The sequence below is a fragment of the Vanacampus margaritifer genome, chromosome 1 (genome assembly GCF_051991255.1).
Source record: "Vanacampus margaritifer isolate UIUO_Vmar chromosome 1, RoL_Vmar_1.0, whole genome shotgun sequence".
NCBI classification, from domain to species: domain Eukaryota; kingdom Metazoa; phylum Chordata; class Actinopteri; order Syngnathiformes; family Syngnathidae; genus Vanacampus; species Vanacampus margaritifer.
The window spans coordinates 37,419,631-37,446,061 of NC_135432.1; the positions used below are offsets into that span (position 1 = coordinate 37,419,631).

The 26,431-nt window shown below is 38.1% G+C and overlaps 2 long non-coding RNA genes across 2 annotated transcripts; both read left to right on the plus strand.

Moving 5' to 3' along the window:
• Positions 1–818: 818 nt before the first annotated feature.
• LOC144039621 (uncharacterized) lies at positions 819–7,720 on the plus strand. Its single transcript, XR_013289498.1, has 2 exons — positions 819–940; positions 2,288–7,720. It is a non-coding gene; the product is annotated as an uncharacterized LOC144039621 (long non-coding RNA).
• An 11,240-nt stretch (positions 7,721–18,960) lies between these two features.
• On the plus strand, positions 18,961–26,098 carry LOC144039627 (uncharacterized). The gene is made up of 3 exons (XR_013289500.1): positions 18,961–20,280; positions 21,282–22,096; positions 24,821–26,098. It is a non-coding gene; the product is annotated as an uncharacterized LOC144039627 (long non-coding RNA).
• The last annotated feature ends 333 nt before the right edge of the window (positions 26,099–26,431 follow it).

The following is a 26,431-nucleotide window of genomic DNA, read 5'->3' on the forward strand; positions in this document are numbered from 1 at the left end:
ACCCAGGTCCAGAAAATAAAAATCCTGCTACAGTTTAGCTTTAGCCCCAGGTGCTAGCTTGCTTTCTTTTCTTAGGCAACATACTCAGACCCATGCCATGCCATTGTTCGGACAAGAAAATTGCACAAATAAAGTAATGAATTAATCAATTAGCGGACAGTTGGCATTCGCCAACCTCTCTCCTCACGTCATGACGTAACGTCGCACCGTCTCCCCGAGTGCTGGTGCCAAATGACTCTCCGGTCTACCGCCCAGCCCCCTCCTTGGCCACAGTTTACGCAGGAATATTTTCTCACAAATACATCTATTCGTCGAAATACACTTTACACAGGCGCTGAGAAACGTAAAAGAAAAAGTACGTGACTCACTCACAGATAAGTGTTGCTGCAACTGCTTGTTTGCTGTTAGTAGTTAGCAAAAAGCAAAAGTATCATTGCCCCAGGTTAAGTATTGTCACAGTAAACCTCCAGTCAGCATTTTCTAATATGATTTATTTTTCTGTTAACTGCAGAGCAGTGCCGTCTAAAGCAGATTTGATGCGCCTGTATGTCACTTTCTCAGTGTATGCAAAATCAGATCACAGCAAAAAACTAGAAAAATTCCCGCGGAAATTTTGAATGGGACTGCTGACTCTTGCAAGGTGACTGATTTTGTTATAAGTGAGACGTCACTGTATTTAGAAATATTAATACGACTTAGCTACAATATAATATAATATAATAAGCGATAAAATACGGGCAATAATTAATAGAAAGAAAACACTGTTTGAGAACTACAAAAATGGTTGCAACCGGATGCCACGAGGCGACAGGGAGTTGTGTGCGCATGCGCTGGTGTCAGCGGAGAATCGTTATGAAATATAAGGCGAGAAATAAAATAATTGCACGACTGGGTGCACGATTGCGGTGGAATAAATCTTATGGCGCCGTTATAAGCTACAGTAAGTTAATTTTATTGATGGGGGGCGTTGAGGCTTGCGCCGCGGGCGTTCGACGTAAAAAACGAGATATAGAACACTTTTACGAGTGGAATAAAAACGACACATAATCGTGTATTTTTGGATAAGATGATGATGAATAATGCTAGAATACTAGCTTTAGGTATTTTTGTGAAGTTATAACCATTTATATAACTTTAAATAATGATATAAGACTAAATGATTTGACCTGATATCACCTCCGCTAGTCGGAATTAAAATTTCCGGATTAAACATACCGTTTAAATAATGATTTAAAATGTAATTAATATTGAACTAATATTGGACTTGATTATATTGTGGAAAAGGTTAGTTTGATCTAATAAGATATGGCATTTGTTCGATGGTTTTGGGGGTGGTAGTTTAACTTTGTATTTCCGTAAACGCCGACCGCGGATTAGAAAAGTATTAGAGTTATATGTATTTTAATATAAAGGAATATCCCGGACGTAACTTTAAGAAAAGTGTATTAAATGATGATTAATGCTGTAATATTGACTTTCGATTGTTTCATACAAACAGCTCGTATGATTTTGAATTTACGTAATAAAACAAATGAAGCCGTTTAATAAGCGCTAAACGGGATAAATTAATTAGACGGTAAAATTACTAATAAAACTTCTAACGCTAAAACCCGCAATTGTCTGCGTTAAATAATTGAACGACATTATATAAATTGTTGCCGTAACTGATTTTATACGCCCCTTACATAAATTTCTTAAGCACTAATGTTGAATACTTAAACTGGCTTCACGAGTGCGAATGCGTCATATTTAAAATTATGTTTGATATAAAACGAACGAATATTAATACACAAATAACATAGAGAGGTATAGTTTTAAGATATTATAAAATTTAGATGCATGTCTTATGCTTGTAGACTCTACAAGCCACCCATGATCTACAATGTAGAGCATGGGTGGCTTTGACTGATTGTAGTTGCTATGACTCATTTTGACCACCAGATGTCCCCTTTCTCGGGTTAAAAAATGCCAACAGCCATCAATCTTTGTAATGAGGTCAAATAAAATGTTTTTATAAAAGGTAATGTTAATTGTGTGATTGTTAATCTGCTTTTAAAGTTTAATGAGAGGATGTATGTTTATTTTTTCTGGGATTGTTTTTGGATTAAGTAGTTTAGTCTCTACTCTTATAATAATAATAATAATAATAATAATAATAATAACTAAAAACAAATAACTTGGATGGCAATTAATGTGGAATAATTCTTTATATAGATGATTGTTTTTTCCCTTATAATTTTGTTTGTGCGCGAAAACATTGTTTAATAAATTTTAAATATCTTTTCAGAATCAGGAGACACACCCATTAAGGACAATTGGGGTCCCACCAAAGTGCCATATTCCGGTCCTGGGGATGAAGTAATGTGTTAATTATAATTTAAAAGGAGTTTTTTTATTTTTTATTTATTTATTTTTTTCTCTCCCATGTTTATAAATAGAAAATAATTTTAATCTCTCCTGAATATATTTAACCTTTGAATTCGACATTTGAAGTCTCATTACAAACAGACTGGGGAAGCTATCTGGAAGAATCACATTTTTGACATAATATGAGGTGATATGTAATTAAAAATCATTCCTGCTTTGACGTTTGACCAAAGGCTGACTTTACGGGCTGCGGCCTCCATTGAGAAAACATTAATTGAAAACTACACACTTATTAATTAACTATATTTGTAAATTGTTAGAGTATATCTGTCCTACCTCATCCTAATTATTATTTATGAAGGTATGCAAAACATATTAAATTCAAATATAACATATAATTAGCAATTATTTAAAATTGTAAACTTTCATTGTTTTAATTATCATTATTATTATTTTTTTATTTTTATTATTATTATTATTATTTTTTTCTTCCCCTTTCTCAAAAAAATTTTGAATTTTTTTTTAATAAAGGAAGTTTTTGTTTTTAATATTTACTGACATGTTCTAACCTAAATACTGTTGGGGCAGATTTGAATGTTTTCAGTCGAGTGAGGATTATTGGTCAGGGGTCATTATTTCAGAACAAAATCAACTGGCGGGACACAGACCTCTTTAAAAAAAAACACCCACAAAGAAACTGCAACTGCCACCACCATCAGAGGGGCGTGATGCAGCCATCATCACAAAACATCCTGCCAATACCTGATGGAGAGGGGAGGTTCCTGGCGCCACCTGTTGCCACAATGACTGTGCCATCATATACAAATGTGATAAAAGGAAAACTGCTCCACTGCCCAATGCACACAATGCTCCGCACGAACTGTCCTATGAAAAACTGCTCCATATGCTCTGCACAAGCGTCCTTAAAGCATTCCTGCGTCCAGAACTGTCCACTACGATGGTGACTCAACCCCACAAACAATGCTTTCCTTGAATTAGTGATACCAGACCATATGATGTGATACTGACTGTTTACACTGCACTCTATTTTTGACAGATATAAGGTGATAACATTTACAGTAAAACATTTCGTAAATATAATGAACTGATTGACAACACTATATACACACAGATTTATTACATTTTAAAAACGTTTGATGTCTATTTTGATTTGATCTGATTTGTTTATCTCTGTCTATTTTAAAACAGTCAGCTTTTTGGACAAACATCAACAAGGGGGACTAGCAAGCTTAATGATAACATTAAAACTAAGGGCAACTTTATGTATTAATAATAATTGATGAATTGGCTGAAAACTGAGATTATTTGTAAAATTCATTGGCATAAGCTACAATATTTTTATAGTACAAAAGATAATACAGGTAAATTTCGTCTGGTTTCAGAAATTGAAACAGCTAATATGAATACAGATAAGATACAATTTATTTCAATCTTATTTATTATATTTTACTTTTTTAAGTTTGGTCTTCTAGTGTTTTCCCGAATTCTCTTTTGAAATTTAAATAGTTGCTTGGGACGCATTGTCGAATTTGCTGGTTAAATGTAAAATTTTCCCCTCTTTCTAAACAAAAAGCAAGCAAAATTTATTTACTGCAAAACTTTATATATTAGTCTGAAAAATTCTCTAAAGCGATCTTTTTCAGATGGGGGAATTATTGGTTGGTCTGGGTATATCGTCGCGAAGGACACAAACAGTCCATGTTAAATAAATAAATTTAAAATTAAAAGTTAGTCTTAATGCGATAATTATAGATAGTCCGTGAGAATGAATTTTACAGGAGGACAATTGGGGATTTCCTTGACCATGGAGAAGGAGTAAGTTTTGGCAGAGACGGCGAAAATAAGGTGAATATGTTCCATTTCTATTTCTATTTTTCCCCTGGGGCCCTGGGGTTAGATGTTATTTTTTGATTTTATTTGTTGACGAAAGTTGCATTTATTTAATGGCCGGAAGCACATCCATGCTCTATCTATAACAATAAATATTATAATAAAACATTCCAATAATTATTACATTCTGTAAACAAAATTGGCCTCGTCAGATTTGAACTGGCTAAAGATTTTCATTTTTTGCATTTAAGAATGTGCTCAGGTCATTAAAGTCAGCCAAAGGCTGGATCCTAATTGAATGTCACAACAAACAGAATTTTTTCCCACAGGAGAGGCCTACAGAACTTTACTAACATTTACTAACTCCTGACTATATAACACTACCAAAATGCTCTTTCAAAAAGAAGGGATGTGAATAAATGTTTATTAGTGACTAAATGAAAATATTTTGCACCCAGATGAGGTGATGAAAAGGTCAATCTAGTCCAGTCCACGCGGCACCTGGTTCCACATCTTGCCTATTAGACCAGCCGTAGGTCCGCCTTCTACTCAACCCCCACCTTCAGGAGCCAGCCACCACCGGGAATCAACAGAGAGACCAGCCAGCTGCTCCAATGACCAGACGTGCCAGCCGAGAGGCCATTCAACTGCTTCCAGTTTCCACCAGATGAGCTGAGGATTACCCAATGGAGATAGGAGGAATGTGTCCCTTTTCCGGGGCGTTCCACAATGAATGAGTCACAACTTGGGAAGATAAATCCCGGTGATCAATCTTGCATCTCTGGCAGTTGGAGAGAGGCTGAAAGACCCTCTTCACAAAAAAAAAAGGCTCTGTTCGACCTGCTAGAGGGGCCTGCTGAATGCTGCTCATGATACCTGAATGCACCATTTACACAAGAAAATAAAGAAAGTGACAATTGTTTAAAAAATAAAAAAATATATATATAAAAAATAAAAACCTGCACAGACCATTCAACAAAGACCTTCATCACGAGATGGCTGCTTCGAAGAGACAATGCGTCTTCAATTGCGTCTGCACCATGACACTCTTTCTTATACTGACTGTTATGCCAATTTTGTGTTTTTGGGATCCCCTATCCACAACTGTGAATGTAACCACAAGAATTCGTGTTAAGCGAGACATTAACTTTCCACACATTCCCTGGGTCATATCCAAAACGTATAATGACTCAGTTACTGTGACAGTTGCCCCAAACACGAACACTTCTGTCAAAATTCCCATTACATCATTGAAGGAATATGGGTGAAATATTGGTGGTATTTGACAGGGAATGTTGCGCAACTAGATTGGGGCACTTTTATAACCACCCAGAGTGGACAATATTGGCCACCGGGAAAGAGCAAGGAGGCTGTCTTCTTTTCTAAAAGGATAACACTGCGTAAAATGGGAGGTCAACTTGAATTGACCTTTTCCATTCCCGACGGGAATATACGACCGGCTAATGTAACTCTATATAACACCTCCTGTTTTGGATTACTGTTATGGGCGTGGTCCTGTGGAGCTGACCCACGTTTTCCCATTCTAATCTGTGTAAATAAGACTATGAGTAAGCTAGACCAACCAAAAATGATTAAATACTCGAGGGAGAATGGGGTAAAAGCTGCAAGTGTACCGATTGATGGTGTAATTGAATGGTTTCGTGTTACAACAGGAGTGTCCAAAGGCAGCAACAACTGGCTACTGCTGGCGAACAAGGCAGGACACGCCTCTGGTAAGGATTGTGTGGTATGTGTGGGACCACGACCTTTATTGCGAGTAATCCCGGCTAAAATCGAGAAACAATGTATAATGGAAATTATGAATAAAACTGTCCCAAATACCAAATGCTCTCAATGGGACAAGGTGTTTCCACTCGTGAATTGGCAGACAACCAAACCAATATTTTCAAATGAAATTGCAGATGGTAATTTTTCATGTTTTAAAATGACAGGTACCGGAGAACAATTGGGAGAACTAAATCACATTTCACACTGCACTACAATAATAAATGTGGGTCAAAAGTTCAAGCCTCAATCAAGAGCTGACATTTGGTGGTGGTGTGGAAATAATCAAATATTTGACAAGTTGCCTTGGAATGTGAAAGGATATTGCGCTCTCATTACCCTCCTTCTGCCAGTACAACTTTTCCCCACCTCGGTTGATAACCTTTTACAAATGATTGACACTTGGGAACCACAAACTTCTCCTCCTTTTCAGAGAATCAAACGATCTTCTTGGCAACAGCAAAATGTCCCCACCTACATTGATGCAATTGGAGTACCAAGAGGTGTGCCAAATGAGTACAAATTGACTAATCAAATAACTTCGGGATTTGAATCCCTAATTTGTTGGTGGTGCACCATTAACAAAAACGTAGACAGAATTAATTATGTGCATTACAATGTACAAAGACTAGGAAATTGGACTCAATCTGATTTCGAGGCTGTACATGGCCAATTGGCTGCCACATCTTTGATGGCTTTTCAAAATCGAATTGCACTAGATATGTTATTGGCAGAAAAGGGAGGAGTTTGCTCAATGTTTGCAGATCAATGTTGTACCTTCATTCCTAATAATACTGCACCGGATGGAAGTTTAACTATTGCAATTGAAGGACTCCGGACACTCAATAGAAAGATGAATGAACACTCTGGTATAGATACTTCAATATGGGATAATTGGATGACTGTATTTGGCCGCTACAAAACCTTAATTTCCACAATTTTGATATCTGTTGCTGTATTTATGGCTCTGTTAACAATATGCGGATGTTGTTGTATACCCTGTATATGTTCACTTTGCGAAAGGATTATTTCGGCCGCGATTGAAAAACAGGACGTACGAAATAAGTCTTCTTATATGATGATGGAGTCTGTTGCTTCCTCAGTCCTGCCTGCTGCAACATCCGATGCAGATCCTGCTGGAATCTTTGTGTAAAAATGTTTAAATGTTTAGTTATTGGGCTTTGTTTAAGAAAGCCCAAAGGGCGGACTGTTATACATTATTAACATTTTTAATACTTTATTTCATATATTAACCATTGTTATACATTATTAACATTTTAATTCTTTATATCAACCATGTTGAAATGTTTTATAGATGTGAAGTAGGTAAAGTAGTTTTGAACTCAGTATAATTTGACCTTAAGGTGGGACCCATTGTTTGGTCTAGAAGTTCCTTCTCTGTGCGAAAACACATTTCTGTTCGTGAGAGAGAGCGCACACTCATATAACTATGTTACATTAGGAGCTGTTGAGTTCAACTTGTTTGTGAGATTTTGTTATGGGAGAAAGTACTGAGAAGTGCCTTGAAAGTATATTTTGACTAGAGACGAACACAGCTGTATCTGTGTGCTGAGAACTCTGTTTTCCAACCTGTATTTTTCCATTATATAAGACATTTACTTATTCATGAGGGGCGGTGTTGGAGACACTGTTCTTGCGATTTGATTGTAATAAAGTGTGGGCTCTTCGAAAGAGGAGTGGCATTATTGATCTGAAACTGTTGGAGTTTGATTCAATGATGTAACGGAAATCTCCGGAATAAATCATCCTGCGCAGGAACTCTGTTCATTTCTTATCCCATAATTTGATTTATTGGACACGCAAAAGTATGGATTTTTAATATACCTTCTTCAAAAGACGCATGTATGCAGTACTTGTAGACATAGTAGTAGTAGTGTAGTAGTAAGTAGTAAGCAAGTACTTGTAGTAGTAGTACTTGTACTTGTAGTAGTAGAAGTAGTAGTATTAGTAGTACTTGTTGTAATTTTAGTAGTAGTCAATTGGCTAAGATGGCCGCCGACCCGGGTGGGCGAGGGGGAGAGAGTCCTTGGCATACCTAATTAATTGGCCAAGATGGACGCCGCCCTGGGCGAGCAGAGTGGCGAGAATCCTGGGCGTACCTAATCAATTGACCAAGATGGCCGCCGACCTGATTGGGCGAGGGGGAGAGAGTCCTTGGCGTACCTAATTAATTGGCCAAGATGGCCGCCGCCCTGGGCGAGCGGAGTGGCGAGAATCCTGGGCGTACCTAATCAATTGGCCAAGATGGCCGCCGACCCGGTTGGGCGAGGGGGAGAGAGTCCTTGGCGTACCTAATTAATTGGCCAAGATGGCCGTCGCTCTGGGCGAGCGGAGTGGCGAGAATCCTGGCCGTACCTAATCAATTGGCCAAAATGGCCGCCGCCCTGGGCGAGCGGAGTGCCGAGAATCCTGGGCATACCAAATCAATTGGCCAAGATGGCCGCCCGTACATAGGCCAAGCCTTGAGTACACCAAGAAAAAAAAGGGGTTAGTTGAGCTCAACAGTAAGAGAGATGATTGGCTGAGGGAGTTGCTATGCAGAAGTGAGAGACCAGGCAGTATAGCTATAAAAAAGCACTATTTAAATAGCAGTGGATTCCATTGCATTAAAAAAAAAAATAATAATAATGTGTTTTATTTTTATGTATTTAAAAAAAAAAGTTCAAAATTCAAACGATTGAAATCGGTCAAGAAATGTGGAAGTTAACCATAATCAACATAAACTAAAAGTATCTTACTGTCCCTTTAAGAAGAATGCACATTCACGCACACACATTTGATTTAAACTTGTTGGACACCTTTGACTTGGAGACGTCACGCATACACATTCCATTGATATTGTATGAGATGAGAGGTTTGAAATACCAATTTAGAGAGGAGGAGACGCATGCGCGAGATGCTGTGATTATCGCGAGACCTACAGCGAGACCAGGACACCCCAACATGGCAGCGCCCTGCTGCTAAGATAGAACTAGCTCTATTATGCTAAACTAATTCGAGTTTAACCATCATATATCTTGGCTTTTCTCTTTTCTCTTTCATCCGACAGATTTGGAATACCATCCAACGTGGAGGACCTCGAACGCTTCATTGACGGTTATTTTTACAACTGCGCGATGTGAAGAAGGTATATTAAAAATCCATACTTTTGCGTGTCCAATAAATCAAATTATGGGATAAGAAATGAACAGAGTTCCTGCGCAGGATGATTTATTCCGGAGATCTCCGTTACATCATTGAATCAAACTCCAACAGTTTCAGATCAATAATGCTACTCCTCTTTCGAAGAGCCCACACTTTATTACAATCACATCGCAAGAACAGTGTCTCCAACATCGCCCCTCATGAATAAGTAAATGTGTTATATAATGGAAAAATACAGGTTGAAAAACAGAGTTCTCAGGACACAGATACAGCTGTATTAGTCTCTAGTCAAAATATACTTTCAAGGCACTTCTCAGTACTTTCTCCCATAACAAAATCTCACAAACAAGTTGAACTCAACAGCTCCTAATGTAACATAGTTATATGAGTGTGCGCTCTCTCTCACGAACAGAAATGTGTTTTCGCACAAAACGCTGAGAAGGAACTTTTTTAGACTAAATAATATGACCCATCTTAAGGCCAGACCATACGAGGTCGACATCATCTGCTCTGCTCAGGACACAAAATATGTCTTATAGGTTAATATGAAGAATTAAAATGTTCATAATGTGTAACAATAGTTGATATATGAAATTAGGTATTAAAAATGTTATAATATCTTTCAGATGGAGGACTCTTCCGTCGAGAAACCGTCTAAGAAACCCTCTAAAAAGAGAAAGAATGACTCAGCGACGGACACGGACGACCTAACTACTACGGAGGTCTCGGTCAGTATGCTGGAGTCCATAAATAAAAAGTTAGAGGTCCTCTCCCTAATCTGCGAGGAGGTGAAGGGATTTAAGGTAAGTATGGAATTCCTCAGCCAACAAATAAATGATCTCCAACGCAACAATGCCGAGATACACGCTACACTCGTGACTGTTTCAGCCGAGTTAGAAACCATTAAAAAGGAAAATAAAATGCTAAAAGAAACTATTCTGGATGTTCAATCCCGCAGCATGCAGGATAATTTAATATTCTTAGGTATATCCGAGAACACCTCTGACAATCCAGAGGTTGAGATAAAAAAAATTATGACGACATCGTTAAAAATTCCTCAGGAGACGGTAAATAACATCTCCTTTCACCGGGTACATCGGCTTGGAGCTCGTAGGGGCAACAGACCCCGTCCTATTATCGCCAAATTTGAGCATTTTAAACAAAAAGTATTTGTTAAAAGTAAAGGACGGGAGCTTAAAGGGACCTCATTTGGAATGAATGACCAATTCCCTAGAGAGATTAATGAGCGGCGAAAGGTACTGTTTCCTATAATGAAACAAAATAGGCAGGAGGGTAAACGGACTATGATGGTCGTTGATAAACTATACATCGATGGACAACTATTCCGGAACCCCAACTCCACTCCCTGGCTGTTCTAATTAGCATCGATGGAACTAAACTTTGTTTGATTATTAGATGTATACATATACATATACATATAATGTATATGTGGTTATAAAACCTAAAATATGAATACTCATTATGTTTACGCTATATTATAAATATAATAATAATACATAACTATATCTAAAAGTAGATTTAAACAAAAAAAAAAAAATCTTGCTTGGGTTACCAGTTACTGGTTTATTATAATGTTGTTTAACTCCCCACTAACGTCCTTCACTTTCACATCCCTACCCGTTTTTTCACTGTTATATTTACTTACACATTTCCTTATATTTTACACAAATTATATAAATCACCTAACTACTTTGATTCTATCCTATAACATGCCAGTATTGACAAATGGCCTATGCAGATATTTACACAGGACTGAGCCTATATTGTTTGTATGCATAAATTAGTTCTGGTTTCCTGGAATGTTTGTGGCGCTCGCTCACAGGCAAAAAGAATAAAAACTTTAGACCATCTCTTAAAATTAAAAGCAGATATTTGCCTCCTGCAAGAAACCCACCTACAAAAATCTGAAGAAAAATTACTTATTGATAAGAATTTTAGCCAAGCATACTCTGCCCCTTATAACAGCAGACAAAGAGGAGTCTGTATACTCATACATAAGAATTTACTCTTTACTCTAAATAATACAATAACAGACCCAGAGGGCCGATACATTATTATTCAGGTAACTATATTTAATAAGATATATACACTTGGCAATTTATATGCCCCTAATAATGATGATCCGGCCTTTTTCCATGAATTTTTCTCTCAGCTGTTTGATTTAGCAGCGAACTCTACTATTATTATTGGAGGAGACTTTAACACAGTCTTAAATCCATTAATAGACCGTTCTAATAACACAACATGTATAAGGCGATTACAATCTACTAAAGTAATAGGGGAATATATGGATATTTTGGCCTCGTCGACAGCTGGAGACTTAAAAACCCAAATAAGAAGGAATTTACCTTCTTTTCCGCTGTACACCGGTCTTTTTCAAGAATTGATTATTTTCTTACAAATAACTCTATTGCTGATAAAACTGTTACAAAAATACATCCTATTATTATTAGCGACCACGCACCAGTCTCACTTTCCCTACAAGTTGATTATACCTTTAAACCACCACCAACATGGCGTTTTAACATCTCTCTGCTAAACGATGCAGAGTTTGATAAAATTATAAGGAAAGAATGGGCAGACTTTTTGGAAATAAATGACTCTCCAGGCCTATCGCCATCTCTTCTCTGGGAAGCTGGGAAAGCAGTAATTAGAGGTAAAATTATATCATATTCATCTTATAAAAAGAAACAGGATCAAAAATTTGAAAATGACTTGGAAGATAAAATTAAACAACTGACGGATGAGTACGCAATAAACCCAAATGACCAAATATGGACTGACTTACAAAATACAAAAATACAGTTAGACGATATGCTAACTAAAAAGACAGAGTTTATAATACAACAATTGAGATACAACAACTTTGAATATAATAACAAATCAGGTAAATTTCTTGCAAACCAACTTCAACGCAATCGGGAAAAATCTCTTATAACGGCTATTAAAGGGACAACTGGTGAATGTACACAATCACCAGAAGAAATTAATCAAATTTTTTATAACTATTATCGCAACCTATACTCAGAAACTAACAAACCTAACCCTGAGCATATTGAGGCATTCCTCAGTAGCTTAAATATGCCTCAGTTAACTACTGAATATAAAGATATGTTAGAAGCGCCACTTACTATAAACGAGTTGTACAGTGCTCTAGATAGTATGCCTAATGGCAAGGCACCTGGCCCAGATGGTTATCCGGCTATATTTTTTAAGCACTACTGGTTAATGCTTGCTCCGCTATTCTTAAGAGTAGTAACAGAAATTAAAACTAATGGTTACATACGTCCACACATGAATACAGCAGCAATTAAACTTTTATTAAAGCCAGAAAAAGACCCCAGCCTTCCATCAAGTTACCGTCCGATTTCACTAATTAACACTGATATCAAAATTATTACTAAGGCTTTCACATCTAGATTAGAAACAGTAATCTCGACAATTATTCATAGCGACCAAACAGGCTTTATTAAAGATCGTCACTCTACTAATAATATTAGGAGGCTCTTTAACCTTATTAGCATGTCACAGCGGCATGATAAGAAGGCAGTTATTATATCGTTGGATGCAGAAAAAGCTTTTGACAAAGTTAACTGGTCCTTCCTCTTTGCTGTTTTAAATAAATTTGGCTTTGGGAAATCATTTATCCACTGGGTGTCAGTATTATATGATTCTCCCAAAGCTACAGTTACTACTAACGGGATTATATCTAAGAGCTTTATTTTACAGAGAGGCACAAGACAGGGATGCCCACTATCCCCTTTATTATTTGCAATATTTATCGAGCCACTTGCAATAGCCATACGCCAGGAAAGAAGGATTCAAGGAATTCACTCTGGGGTAACAGAACATAAAATTAATCTATATGCCGATGATATTTTACTTTATCTAGAAAACCCGGCGATTTCGTTAGGGGAAGTATTTAACTTAATAACTAAATTCTCACAGTTGTCAGATTATTCTATTAACTGGACAAAATCAACACTTCTACCTATTACAGAAAATTCTTGGAACCCTGCAAGCCAGGACCCACATTACTCATTTCCTATAGGTAATTTAAAATACTTAGGCATAGAAATCTCACCTAAATTAACTGATTTAATTCATTTAAATTTTTCTCCACTTCTGGATAACATTCATAGTGACTTGGAACGCTGGAATAATCTTCCTATTTCTTTAATAGGACGAATAGCCACCGTTAAAATGAAAGTTTTACCTAAAATAAACTATTTTTTCTCAATGATTCCATTTAAACCTACGGCTAAATGGTTCCAGTTGTTGGACACAGCCGTTACAAAATTTTACTGGAAAAAAAAAAAAGCAAAGATTAGTCTATCTACTCTTCAGAAAAGTAAATCCAAAGGTGGTCTAGAGGCACCAAATTTTATGTACTACTATATAGCTAACCAGCTACAATATATCGTTCTATGGGCACAACCCAACAGAGATACTAACTGTTGGCTGGAACTAGAACAGAAGGATTGTAATAACCTCAGACTTCTAGATTTACTCTTTATTACAACATCGATTAAGCGACATAATTGTTTTAAAAACCCAATGATCTCCGCCACCCTGACTGCTTGGTGGAAGGCATTAGAAATTACAAAAGCCCAAGTGGAGCCCTGTGGGCTTTCTCCCCTATGGCATAACCCTGACTTTCGAATTAACAACCAAATGTTTTATTTAGGTGTGTGGGAGCAGAAAGGAATCACACATCTTCACCATCTCTTCTCAGATAATATGTTTATATCATATACATCTTTGCTCCAAAAATACAAAATAACAAACGGAAATTTTTTACATTATCTGCAAGTTAAAAATATGATAAAGAAACAAATTCCAACACTTCAGGGTACGCTCCAACCGCCTGGCTTAGCTAAAGATATTACCAAGCTTTCTCCGACAACAACAAAAAAACTTTCAAAAATATATAAGTTACTTTCATATACGGATAAAATGTCTTTACCCATCTTAAAATGGGAGACAGACTTGTCTATAGCTCCGGAATCTGACTTTTGGATTCAAGTTTGTGAAAATGCATTTAAAATGACAAAACACACAAATTTACAACTTATCCAATACAAAATAATCCATAGAACATACATTACTTAATATATGATGAAGAAAATGGGCCTCTCCGACTCCGACATTTGTCTCCAGTGTTTACAAAACACTACAGACACTTATTTTCATGCTTTATGGTTATGCACCCCGGTTATGTATTTCTGGACTAAAGTCTTTCCGCTATCTTGGACTATAGGATACCTTTATCTCCAAACTTGTGTTTGCTAGGTGACCTAACAACAACTGACCTACCACATAAACAATTTCAATCTACACTTGTAGCCCTTACTATCGCTAAAAAAACAATTCTTGTTAACTGGAAAAATAAACAAACTCTGAATATCGACCAATGGTCTAACCTCCTCATAAATCACATTTTAATGGAAAAAATATCGGCCTCAAATAAAAAACAAATATCAAAATTCATAGAAATATGGTCTACGTATATAGAATATTTTAACCTAATTCTGGTTATTTAATTCTGCCTGTTAGCGAGAGCCACCACATCGTGATAACTTACATTGATGTCTCTGCATTTGGCAGTTTGTTACTAATGGTTGTGTTTTTATAGTCAGGAACCCAGTTGCTGTCAACAGGATCGAGCAGATTCACCTCCAATGGGCACTAAAGGCTAATATTCGGATTCACTGCATGCCAGGGGACTAACTCTACAGGTGCTGTCCCCCCTGGCTGGGCGTGGGCGGGTCTGCCCCTCTGTTGGCTGCTGGGTGGCGGCTGCGTCTTGGTCGTGGTTGTGGGCCGGTGGGGTGCCTGGTGGGCCTGCAGTGCCCCGTCCTGCTGCGTTGGGTTGGGGGCGCGGGCCGCGTTGGGGTGGGGGGCGCTCCTGCTCCGGGGTTTGCTCTCCGGCCGGTGGCCCCTGCGGGGCCCGGGGGTCGTCCTTTGGCGCGGCCGCGGCCTGGGGGGCCCTGAGGTGTTGCGCTTGCTCTGTCCTGGCGGGGGTCGACGGCTCCCCTCTTTGGTGGAGATTTTCATGCATGCTAGATCCACCACACCAGCATCTATCGAGACTCAGACACAATTTGTTTCTCCCTCAGGTCATTGATTCGGTGGAGGCTGGTGTCTGTGGATCTCACTCTGCTTCGTCTGTCCTTTCTACCTTTCCTCAGTTTCTCCTTTGGGCCCTTGAGGTTTCCCTGATTTGTTGGAGTTTGGATGTCTCTGGGGTTGGTGAAGGTTAGTGGCCCGGTGGGTGGTGTCTGGTCGGTGCTGGGCTTCGCTTTTCTTTCTTTTCTTTGGTCCCCCTTCGGGTCTCCTGGCGGCCCCACGACTCTGGCTGGATTTTGAAGTGTTCGGTTTAGGTGAACGGTATGGGAATTCTTATTTATTTATTTTATTTTTTTCTCACGCACGCACGCACGCACGCACACACACGCACGCACGCACACACGCACGCACACACGCACAAACACACATACAAAAAAAAAAAAAAAAAAAGATATTGTATGAGATACGCACACCTCGAACAAAAGCCTCTCACGACTTAACGGTTTAAGATGCAGATTCCAGAAATGGCTCGTTAGAACGGCAAGGGTTTGGGGAATGCGAGCATGTTCTCATTTTTTTAATCAGATGAAAAATGACCAAATGAGAGCAGGTTGAAAACTTATGATTTATCCAAAAGGAAGAGGAAAAAGTCGCCCAAATTAACATGGAAAAGATAGGCGAGTTAGTCCGACTTCTCCTCGCTTAAAGTGAAAATAAAGGTACTAAATGACACCTTAGCCAAATAAAAGTTAGTTTGTCTGAAAGGAGACACTTGTGACTACAAAATGTGAGAATTTGACATCTAGTGAGAAAAGATTGTGGCCATGGTGACGGGTTGAAGCGAAACTTTTGAAAATAGATTTTTTTAGTTCCCGTCACTCTAAGGCTAATTGCTCCACTGAAGCCGACGCAAAAAGGCTATTTGTTTCCCATTTGCTCACCGTCTTTGAACCCGCACAGAGGGGAGAGCTTACATTCCTTAAAAATTTTTTTAACACTGAGGTAAAGATGAGAAAAATTGCTACAAAATGAGCTAAAATTCATATCGGTCGGATAACGTATGCGCGCGCAGCGTGTCTTGGAAAAAAGTGCTTGAATTGATTTGATCACTTTCGGTTTCCCATTCATTCCTATGGGACTTTTTTTGGGAGTTTTTTGTGAATTGCGTCACCATGGTAACTCGGAATTCCTAGAAAAATAATAGCGCAGCGAGTCAGATCGACCCGCATCGTTTGATACCTCATTTGTCCCGGTGCGATGTACGGTACGGGCCGCATTTTTGCGGAAAAATCGCTGGAAGATGATATAACTAGAAAAATTCCCGCGGAAATTTTGAATGGGACTGCTGACTCTTTTAAATGAGCTGAACAGTTAAAAACTTAAAAGACTGGAATCGCTCAAGAAATGTGGAAGTTAACCATAATCAACATCAACTAAAACTATCTTACTGTCCATAAAAAAATGTAAATGAGCTGAACAGTTTAAAATTTAAACGACTGGAATCGGTCAAGAAATGTGGAAGTTACAGATTCAAGAAATAGCTCGTTAGAACGGCAAGGGTTTGGGGAACACGAGCATGTTCTCATTTTCTTAATCGGATGAAAAATGACCAAATGAGAGCAGGTTGAAAACTTATGATTTATCAGAAATGGAGAGAGGAAGGCGCCTGAAATTAACATGGCAGAGATAGGCGAGCTGGTCCGACTTGTCCGAGCTTAAAGGGAAAATAAAGGTACTAAATGACACCTTAGCCAAATAAAAGTTAGTTTGTCTGAAAGAAGACACTCGTGACTACAAAATGTGAGAATTTGACGTCTAGTGAGCAAAGATTGTGGCCATGGTGACGAGTTGAAGTGAATTTTTTTCAAATACATTATTTGGTTCCCGGCACTGGATGGCTAATTAGCCAACAGAGTGTGTGAGAAAGCTAATTCAGTCACTGTCTTTGAACCCGCACAGGGGGGAGAGCTTTCATTCCTTAAAAAAGATTTCGACACTGAGCTAAAGATGGGAAAAATTCCTACAAAATGAGCTAAAATTCGTATCGGTCGGATAACGTATGCGCGCGCAGCGTGTCTTGGAAAAAGATGCTTGATGTGTGATTTTCTCTTCCCTTTTCCCATTCATTCCCAATGGGGAGTTAATTTGGGAGTTTTTTGGGAATAGCGTCGCCATGGTAACTGGGAATTCTTAGAAAAATAATAGCGCAGCGAGTCAGATCGAGCCGCATCGTTTGATACCTCATTTGTGCCGGTGCGATCTACGGTACGGGCTGCATTTTAGCGGAAAAATCATGGAAGATAATATAATAATAACACCAACTAGAAAAATTCCCGCGGAAATTTTGAATGGGACTGCTGACTCTTTGGTAATGAGCTGAACAGTTTAAAATTTAAACCACTGGAATCGCTCAAGAAATGTGGAAGTTAACCATAATCAACATCAACTAAAAGTATCTTACTGTCCATAAAAAAATGTAAATGAGCTGAACAGTTTAAAATTTAAACCACTGGAATCGGTCAAGAAATGTGGAAGTTAACTATAATCAACATCAACTAAAAGTATCTTACTGTCCATAAAAAAATGTAAATGAGCTGAACAGTTTAAAATTTAAACCACTGGAATCGCTCAAGAAATGTGGAAGTTAACTATAATCAACATCAACTAAAAGTATCTTACTGTCCCTTTAAGAAACATGCACATTCACGCACGCACATTTGACTTGGAGCCGTCACGCGCCCCACATTCCATTGAGATTGCATGAGAGAAGCACCCCTTCAACAAAAGCCTCTCACGACTTAACGGTTGAAGATACATATTCAAGAAATGGCTCGTTAGAACGGCAAGGGTTTGGGGAACACGAGCATGTTCTCATTTTCTTAATCGGATAAAAAATGACCAAATGAGAGCAGGTTGAAAACTTATGATTTATCAAAAATGGAGAGAGGAAGGCGCCTGAAATTAACATGGCAGAGATAGGCGAGTTGGTCCAACTTGTCCGAGCTTAAAGGGAAAATAAAGGTACTAAATGACACCTTAGCCAAATAAAAGTTAGTTTGTCTGAAAGAAGACATTCGTGACTACAAAATGTGAGAATTTGATGTCTAGTGAGCAAAGATTGTGGCCATGGTGACGAGTTGAAGTGACGTCACGCACCCACATTGCATTGAGATTGAATGAGAGACGCACACCTCAAAGAAGAGCCTCTCACGACTTAACGGTTGAAGATACAGATTCAAGAAAGGGCTCGTTAGAACGGCAAGGGTTTGGGGAAAACGAGCATGTTCTCATTTTCTTAATCGGATAAAAAATGACCAAATGAGAGCAGGTTGAAAACTTATGATTTATCAGAAATGGAGAGAGGAAGGCGCCTGAAATTAACATGGCAGAGATAGGCGAGTTGGTCCGACTTGTCCGAGCTTAAAGGGAAAATAAAGGTACTAAATGACACCTTAACCAAATAAAAGTTAGTTTGTCTGAAAGAAGACACTCGTGACTACAAAATGTGAGAATTTGACGTCTAGTGACAAAAGATTGTGGCCATGGTGACGAGTTGAAGTGAAATTTTTTCAAATACATTATTTGGTTCCCGGCACTGGATGGCTAATTAGCCAACAGAGTGTGTGAGTAAGCTAATTCAGCCACTGTCTTTGAACCCGAACAGGGGGGGGGGGGGGGGCTTTCATTCCTTAAAAAAGATTTCGACACTGAGCTAAAGATGGGAAAAATTCCTACAAAATGAGCTAAAATTCGTATCGGTCGGATAACGTATGCGCACGCAGCGTGTCTTGGAAAAAGGTGCTTGAAGTGTGATTTTTTTCCCATTCATTCCCAATGGGGAGTTAATTTGGGAGTTTTTTGGGAAGAGCGTCGCCATGGTAACTGGGAATTCTTAGAAAAATAATAGCGCAGCGAGTCAGATCGAGCCGCATCGTTTGATACCTCATTTGTGCCGGTGCGATGTACGGTACGGGCCGCATTTTAGCGGAAAAATCGTGGAATAATATATAATAATAATAACGACAAGAAAAATAAACCACTGTCCTAGGTAGAATACTAATATGTGCCTGCTTGCTGCGCTGCTGCTCCGCAAGCAGTCCCATAACTAGAAAAATTCCCGCGGAAATTTTGAATGGGACTGCTAACTCTTGTAAATGAGCTGAACAGTTTAAAATTTAAACCACTGGAATCGCTCAAGAAATGTGGAAGTTAACCATAATCAACATCAACTAAAAGTATCTCTGTCCCTGAAAATGTATTTAAAAAAATGTAAATGAGCTGAACAGTTTAAAATTTAAATGACTGGAATCGGTCAAGAAATGTGTAAGTTAACCATAATCTAAAAATATGTCACTGTCACTTTAAGAGCACATACATTTTTGACTTGGAGCCGTCACGCGCCCCACATTCCATTCCATACGATGGTGCGTTACGATGGATTTGCACAATTGAATCAAAAATTGTGGCTTTCAGACTGCAAGCGGTATTAATTATGGAAAAAACATGGCAGTCTCTTTATAATAAGGCCTGCTTCAAAGTTTGTGACAACGCTTCGCTCCTTGCAGCCGGTAGACTGCTTCGTAATTGACTTAAAGCAGTGTTTATTATTTTGCGATTCGTTTGTTTGTTCCGTTTTGTGTGTGAAGAAAATCTGACGTCACAAGAAAAGCTTAAAGTGACCCGATGAGATATGGTGTTGACTAATTCTGTTATAAGTGAGACGTCACTTCATTTTTTAAATATTAATACGACTTAACTACAATATAATATAATATAATAAGATAATAATTAGCGGGAGTCAATAAATAAGAAGAGAAATGGACGCTTTATTCGAGCGTGTAATATAATTTTTTGGCCCGAAAAGCTTCCGTCAAACTACGGGATGACGCTAGGAAAGGTTGAGTGCGCATGCGCTGGTGTCAGCGGGGAATCATTATGGAATAAAGACGAGGAATAAAATTATTGCACGACTGGGTCCACGATTGCGGTGGAATAAATCTTATGGCGCCGTTATAAGCTACGGTAAGTTAATTTTATTGATGGAGGACATTGAGGCTCGCGCCGCCGGCCGTTCGACGTAAAAAAAACGAGATATAGAACACTTTTACGAGTGAAAAAGAACGACACATGATCGTGTATTTTTGGATAATATGATGAATAATGCTAGTATACTAGCTTTAGGTATTTTGGTGAAGTTACAACCATTTATATAACTTTACGGTGCGCTTTTGTTCTGAATGACTAAATGATTTTGCTAGCCGTAATTAAAACTTCTGGGTTAAATTATTATCTGTTAAATAATGACCTAAAATGTATTTCATATCGAACGAATAACAACACATAAAATGGGGGAGACATTTGATTTTAATGTGCAGGATATTGTGAAAAGGTGGTTCGTGTAATGTTGAAATAGAATGGGAGAGTACGTCTTAATGAAAAAGGTTAAAATGGGGGAGACATTTGATTTAATGTGCAGGATATTGTGAAAAGCTGGTTCGTGTAATGTTGAAATAGAAGGTGAGAGTAGGTCTTGATAAGATAGGAAGTATTAAATGGTATTTAAAAGGGACAAAGTAAGTTTTCGATAAGGTGTGCACATTTTGAAAAAGCGGGGTTATATAATATAAATGCTATGACTCATTTTGACCGCCAGATGTCATCCTCGTTCCAAAAATTAAAGATAGTAACAGCTTTGGAACCTTTACAAACAGGCAATTACAATTTTTTCAATAAAAGACACGTTGTTAAATGTGTCATTGTTGCGTTTGTATGTGCGTTAATTAAATCTGCTTTTAAAGTTTAATGAGAAAATATATATTTAACTTTTTTGGGATTGTTTTTACATGAAATAGTTTAGTCTCTATTTTCCTATTTTAATAATAATAATAATAATGATAATAACTAAAAACGAATAACTTGGATGGCAACTAATGTGGAATAATTCTTTATATAGATGATTGTTTACTTCCCTTATGATTTTGCTTGTGCGCGAGAACATTATTTAATTTCGAATATCTTTTCAGAATCAGGAACCACACCCATTAAGGACACGGGATTCCCACCAAAGTGCCATATTCCGGTTCTGGGGATGAAGTAATGTGTTAATTATAATTTAAAAATGAGTTTTTTTTCCCATGTTTATAAATAGAAAAATAATTTTAATCTCTCCTGAATATATTTAACCTTTGAATTAGACATTTGAAGTCTCATTTCAGAATTGGACTACGATACCCTGGAAGATTGGACCGTTCCATGGGGAAGCTATCTGGAAGAATCACATTTTTGACATAATTTGAGGTGCTATGTAATTAAAAAATCATTCCTGCTTTGATGTTTGACCAAAGGCTGACTTTACGGGCTGCGGCCTCCATTGAGAAAACATTAATTGAAAACTACACACTTATTAATTGACTATATTTGTAAATTGTTAGAGTATATCTGTCCTATCTCATCCTAATTATTATTTATGAAGGTATGCAAAACATGTTAAATTAAATATTGTAAACCATAACAAATATTGACATATAATTAGCAATTATTTAAAATTGTAAACTTTCATTGTTTTAATTATTTTTATTTTATTTATTATTATTATTATTGGGCAGCACGGTGGTTGACTGGTTAGCACGTCCGCCTCCCAGTGCTGAGGACGTGAGATCGAGTCCGGGCTTCGGCCTTCCTGGGTGGAGTTTGCATGTTCTCCCCGTGCTTGCGTGGGTTTTCACCGGGTACTCCGGTTTCCTCCCACATTTCAAAGACATGCATGGCAGGTTAATTGAACACTCCAAATTGTCCATAGGTGTGATTGTGAGTATGGTTGTTTGTCTCTGTGTGCCCTGTGATTGGCTGGCAACCAGTTCAGGGTGTACCCTGCCTACTGCCCGAAGCCAGCTGGGATAGGCTCCAGCACCCCCGCGACCCTTGTGAGGAAAAGCGGTCAAGAAAATGGATGGATGGATGGATTATTATTATTATTATTTTTAATTTGAAAAAAAAATACTCTCGAAATTTTTTGAATTTTTTTTTTTTGAAATAAAGGAAGATTTTTTTTTTTTTAATTTTTTTTTTAATATTTACTGAAATGTCATCACCTAATAATTTGGGGCAGATTTTAATAAGTTTCACAGAGTGCCGTTCATTGTTTCAAGTGTGGACGTTCTGGACACTGGGCCAGTGCTTGCAGACAGCACTCGCGGGCAAAAGCACATGAGAAAAAAGACGAGCACCTTGTTGTTCAACCCTCCACGGGTATTACATCACCTAATGTTGTGAGAGATCGCGTTGTGTTCCAGCCACGTCCTTTTGCGGGTCGAAATGAATGCTACAAATGTGGTCAAACTGGCCACTGGACAAAAGAATGCCGACAGCAGCCACATAATATCTGGAGCAAAGGCCGCGGACAGCAGAATGATCATGACCTCCATCAACAACATGTTCGCGGCTTCTATCAACATGAACAATATGGGCTGGGCTACTACCACCAGCCGAGGGGGCGTGGTTTAAGTATGCGGGCATCATCACAACAATACTTGCCCTTTTTCCCTAAACAGCACTATCTGGCGCCACCTGCTGGTCAACAACAGCACTACCCACCGCCACCTGATGGAGAGCAGAGGTTCCTGGCGTCACCTGGTGGAAAGTTTCCACAATGACTGCACCCTGAACTCACATGCAAAAGTCTTAAATGAAAAACTGCCCAATGCACACGATGCTCCGCACAAACTTCCTTAATGCATTTGTGTCCCGAGCTGTTCTGTGAAAAGGCTGCTGATGACTCCGCCCCCACCAACAATGTTTGCTTGAGATAGTAATCTTAGACCATATGATGTGATACTGACTGTTCACACAAGGCTCTATATTTTTGATAGATATAAGGTGATGACATCTACAGTGAAACATTACGTAAATAGAACGAACTGATTGACAACACTCTATATACACAGATTTATTATATTTTAAAACTTTTGATGCCTATTCTAATTTGATCTGATTTGTTTATCTCTGTCTATTTTAAAAACAGTCAGCTTTTTGGACAAACATCAACAAGGGGGACTAGCAAGCTTAATGATAACATTAAAACTAAGGGCAACTTTATGTATTAATAATATTTGATGGATTGGCTGAAAACTGAGATTCTTTGTAAAATTCATTAAGTTTGGCTACAATATTTTAATAGTACAAAAGATAATACTGGTAAATTTCGTCTGGTTTCAGAAATTGAAAACAGCTAATGTGAATACAGATAAGATACAATTTATTTCAATCTTAAGTATTATATTTTACTTTTGTTAAATTTGGTCTTCTAATATTTTCCCAAATTCTCTTTTGAAATTTAAATAGTTGCTTGGGACGCATTGTCGAATCTACTGGTTAAATGTAAAATTTTCCCCTCTTTTTAAACAAAAACACAAGCAAAATTTATTTACTGCAAAACTTTATATATTAGTCTGAAAAATTCTCTAAAGCGATCTTTTTCAGATGGGGGAATTATTGGTCGGTCTGGGTATATCGTTGCGAAGGACACAAACAGTCCATGTTGAATTAAATAAATATAAAATTAAAAGTTAGTCTTAATGCGATAATTATAGATAGTCCGTGAGAATGAATTTTAGAGCAGGACAATTGGGGATTTCCTTGACCATGGAGAAGGAGTAAGTTTTGGCAGAGACGGCGAAAATAAGGTGAATATGTTCCATTTCTATTCTTTCCCTGGGGCCCTGGGGTTAGATGTTATTTTTTGATTTTATATGTTGGCGAAAGTTGCATTTATTTAATGGCTGGGAGCACATTCATGCCATATCTATAACAATAAATATTATAATAAAACATTCCAATAATCATTACATTCTGTAAACAAAATTGGCCTCGTCAGATTTGAACTGGCTAAATATTTTCATTTTTGCATTTATGGATGTGCTCAGGTCATTAAAAGTCAGCTAAAGGCTGGATCCTGATTGAATGTCACAACAAACAGATTTTTTTCCCACAGGACAGGCCTACAGAACTTTACTAACATTTACTAACTCCTAACTAATACCACACTACCAAAATGCTCTTTCAAAAAGAAGGGATATGAATAAATGTTTATTAGTGACTAATGAAAATGTCCTGCGCCCAGATGAGGTGATGGAAGGGTCAATCTAGTCCAGTCCACGGGGCACCTGGTTCCACATCTTGCCTATCAGACCAGCAGGGGGTCTGCTTTCTGCTCAACCCCCACCTTCAGGAGCCAGCCACCAGCGGGAGCCAACTGAGAAACCAGTCAACTGCTCCAGTGACCAGACGTGCCAGCTGAGAGGCCATTCAACTGCTTCCAGTTTCCACCAGACGACCTGAGGATTACCCAATGGAGATAGGAGGAATGTGTCCCTTTTCCGGGGCGTTCCATAAAGAATGAGTCACACCTTGGGCCCGGTGATCATCTCTGGCAGTTGATGTGGGCTGAAGGATCCATCCATCCATTCCCTTGACCGCTTGTCCAGCACAAGGATTGTGAGGGTACTGGAGCCTATCCCAACTGGCTTCGGGCAGTAGGCGGAGTGCAACCTGAACAGGTTGCCAGCCAATCGCAAAGCTGAAGGACTCGGTTTAAAAAAACAAACGCAAGAACGAAAACGGAACTGACAAACGTCAACAAAAACTTCCCTAGCCCAAACGACAACAAGTCTTCAATCGCGTCTCCAATTGCACGTACATAATGACACTCCTTCTCATACTGACTGCCATGCCAATTTTCTATTTCTGGGATCCCCCAACACAAATTTTGAACATAATCACAACACACTGTCTTCATATATGATATGCTTATTTTACTGAGAAAAAAAAACACACACAAAAAAAAAAATCTTTTAATGAATCACATTGTTTTGACATATGACTGACCTCCTCTCCTGCTAAAAAGAATGTTTTTTTTTTCCTTTTATTCTACTGTTGCACCTGCCATTGCGATGATGCAAATCATGCTGGAATCTTTGTGTAAAAATGTTTAAATATTTAGTTATTGGGCTTTATTTAAGCCCAAAGGGGGGACTGTTAGATATTATAACATTTTTAATACTTCATTTTATTTTATTAACCATTATTAACATTCCAATTCTTTATATTAACCTTGTCGAAATGTTTTGTGTCCTTAGTAGAGCAGAAGGTGTTGATCTCGGTATAATTTGACCTTAAGCTGGGACATACTATTTAGTCTAAAAAAGTTCCTTCTCAGCGTTTTGTGCGAAAACACATTTAGCCCTTGAACTAGAATTTGTCTCAAAAACACCCAACTGACCTTGTTTACGCCATCTGCTCATGGAAAAGTACTCAGAGATATGTTTTGTCTACAAATAAAAGAGAGGAGGTCCTAAAATTATAAAAGTCATTTGACACCCGGAAGAGACACATTTGACGCTCTGAATCCCACGATGTTTAAGTGATGATAGAGGCTGTTATCTGTCCAGAGATCTCTGATTGATTAAAAATCATTTTTGCAAAGGTGTATTTTTCTTACATTAAATCTATCTTCATTTTTGGAACACGCAAAGAGGACAAAATTCTATTATTCCTCTTCAGCCTCCGTAGTGTTCCTAAAGGGGCGATCAAAAACTCTTGAATGTGTCGGTTGAATGAAGCGCACGGCGTGGGGAAGGGAAGACTCTCCCAATCGCATGTTGTTTATTAACGAACGCTACAGACTCCCCTCATTACTCTTTTTTTTTCATTATTCCGTTTAATGTAGTGTTTTTTGGAACAAAATTCTATTGAGTGCTAATGCAACTTATTGTTCAACCATCATAAACACTCACTATTACCACCACATGTTACCATTCATCAATAATAAAAGCATCCCAGCATATACCAAGACTCGTCATTGGCTGAATGAGCTTCCAATTTCGTTTTTTTGTAAAAGCTATTGACAAAACAACATTAGAACAGTGCTAAACGTCCACCTAACATCCTTTTCTATCTAGAGTCATAATGTAAAATAAAGCAACCTTCAAATATCACCGCCGTAAAATGTATTGTTTACAACATGAATTAACCAGAGAAAACATGCATTGTGAATTCCAGGCAACAGCATGAAGAACAGTTTGCCAGCATAATCAAATATGCTAGCATCAGATGCTAACAAATGCTAACCTCTAAAATGACATTTTTAGCAACATTTGCATCCTCAAAAAGATGAATT